Source organism: Hibiscus syriacus, unplaced genomic scaffold (assembly GCF_006381635.1).
Source record: "Hibiscus syriacus cultivar Baekdansim isolate YM2019G1 unplaced genomic scaffold, ASM638163v2 tig00111769_pilon, whole genome shotgun sequence".
Classification (NCBI taxonomy): domain Eukaryota; kingdom Viridiplantae; phylum Streptophyta; class Magnoliopsida; order Malvales; family Malvaceae; genus Hibiscus; species Hibiscus syriacus.
Window position 1 is genome coordinate 2,169,044 of NW_024063172.1, and position 2,883 is coordinate 2,171,926.

The following is a 2,883-nucleotide window of genomic DNA, read 5'->3' on the forward strand; positions in this document are numbered from 1 at the left end:
ATCGGTTCCCCCCCCTGGGGGTATCGATTCCCCTCTTGCATTCTGGAAATTCATTTCGTTGAAGGGGTATCGGTTCCCCTTGAATGGGTACCGATTCCCCTAACCCAGAAATCCTATTTTGAGCCCGGAAATCATCTAATTTCAGCTCAAACATACTTATTTCAATCCCTTTACTACTCTTAGCTCTCATACACTTACTTAAACTAACTATTATCCATTAAATACCTCTAAAACTTAGAAATCTAATTCTCCATATAGCATTTAAGAATCCAACCCAAATTCCAATATGTTCTAATTTGAATTCTAACCCCTCATACTTCTTAATTAGCTTATTGACAAGTCAAAAATCTGATTCAAACATCAAAACTCATCCATATCAAAATTTCATCTAAAAACTCATTTTCCAAATCCTTCTCTAAATCACTTATCTTGTTGTTTTAATGTCATATAAGCTTTCCTTTAGCTTATATAACATCCAAGCTTTCATTTCCAATCTTAAAAATCAAAGAAACTACCAAGGTTCAGATTCTTACCTTTAATTGCAAGCCCACGTTTGGAGAAGGAAGAGAAGAAATAAGAAAGAAGGAATGAGAGTATTCTGGAACCAATACTCCACGTGGTTCTCATATATCCCCATAAAATTTTATTTTAATTAAAATTTTCCTTACAAATGACCATTTGGTCCTCACCTTAATCTCATATTTACCAACCTTTATTTTTAAACTATATAATTGTTCTACTTTAATCACCAAATGTTGAAACTTTGCAAATTAATCACTAACCCGGCATGGAGGATGTTACATGCACAAAGACAATTGTTTGAGGAAACCTGCTTCGGGCCATGGCTGAGAGTACAGCATCCGGGTGGAGATGCTAATTTGACCCATTTGTGGCTTCAGACCATGACATCAAATCTACCCGACAGTATACAACGTGGTGAGGAAGAGATATGGTTTCATTTTCCACCAGCGTATACTTGTTTTGGGCGGAAGGAGTTCTGCTTAATCACTGGTCTACGATTCGGACACGATGATGTAGGCCGGTACACTCGTCATATCGCCCACCCATCATGGTTATCCCGGGTTTTTCCGGATGAGTCAATGGAGAAGCCGAACCTACACGTCGACGACCTGAAGAAATTGTTTAATAAGAAAGCTGGTTTCACTCGGATGGATGACGTCGATGTTGTCCGAGTATGCCTTCTACTACTTGTGTATGCCGGCTTTTTAGGCAGAGAGGCCAGACAACCTATTCCTCGGGAGCTAATAATATTGGTAGAGGACCTGAATGCATGGAATCTGTTTCCGTGGGGTTCGTATATATGGAAAGCTACCTGGACTAAGTTGTCTACTGCCTTTGATGACCGCAAAAGTTTGCGTGGCGATGGGTCGAAATACACTTTGTCAGGCTTTGTTTGGGCCTTTAAGGTAAGAATTTCTATATAATGTTTCTAAAATTATAATTAATTATTTAACAATTACTAATTTTGTTATTATATTGTTTGTAGATTTGGATATTCGAGGCTTTCCCCAGCATGCGTACATATGCAATAAAAACGTCAAATGATATTCCCAGGGCTATTTCCTGGAAGAGGAAAAATCTGTTGGATTGGGAAGACTTAATACCATATGCGACAATAAATAATGTAAGTTAACACAAATACTTTCATATAATATATAAACAAGTTATTAATAGTAGACGTTTAACTTTGTTTGAGTTTTTATATTGTTAGGAGGCCAACATTCCATTACAAAGACTGACACCCATGGAGGAAGAGCTTGCCACTGATTGGTGGCAAGCTAGTCAGAGTTTTTTTGATGGCACGGATGATGAGCAGCATCCACTTCCTCCAATTCGAGAGCCATCACCTCACCCAGAGCCATCACCCGATCGACCGACTATACACCTCTAGAACGAGAGCCATCACCTATCCGTCACATCATCGAGCCTCTTCTCCACCATCACCTCATGATAGGCGACCGGTAAAGAGGCCACGACATTTATCTCCTTGTTCTCCACCTCCACGGGATGAGTTACGTGATGAGGTCAATGCCTTGCGTGAGGAGATCGGTACTCTACGCTATAACGATGGTGCATGGCGTGTGGAGGTGTCAACTTTACGTGGTGAGGTTGCCGCTCTACGTGAGATGATAGTATCGTTGCAGAATGAGGTTCATACTCTACGCAACGAGGTAAGTTTAAGATTTTCCATATTTAACTTAATGATAAATTTACTCGTAATTTCACTTAGATTAGCCATTTCACTTAGATTGCTTAGTAAATTTATTCGGTTGCTGCCAATTCTGCTAAACTGTGTATTCTTTAACACTGTGAAATAGTATTTGTCTTTGTTTTGTCTTTTGGTTGAAAGTAAATTTGTTCGGTTGCTGCCAATTCTGCTAAACTGTGTATTCTTTAACACTGTGAAATAGTATTTGTCTTTGTTTGTCTTTTGGTTGAAAGTAAATTTGTTCGGTTGCTGCCAATTCTGCTAAACTGTGTATTCTTTAACACTATGAAATAGTATTTGTCTTTGTTTTGTCTTTTGGTTGAAAGTAAATTTGTTCGGTTGCTGCCAATTCTGCTAAACTAATACCCTGAAGTCAGTATTTGTCTTTGTTTTGTCTATTGGTTGAAGTAATGCAATCCATTCAAGTTTCAATTTGCAGAAGAAGAAATAGTTTACTTTCGCAACACGAAACTTAAAATCGCAACGAGAGAATCGCAACGCGAAATGAAAATCGCAACGACAGAATCGCAACGCGAAACCAAAATCGCAACGACAAAATCGCAACGCGAAACCAAAATCGCATTGCGATTTTCATTTCGCGTTGCGATTCTCTCGTTGCGATTTTCATTTCGCATTGCGATTCTGTCGTTGCG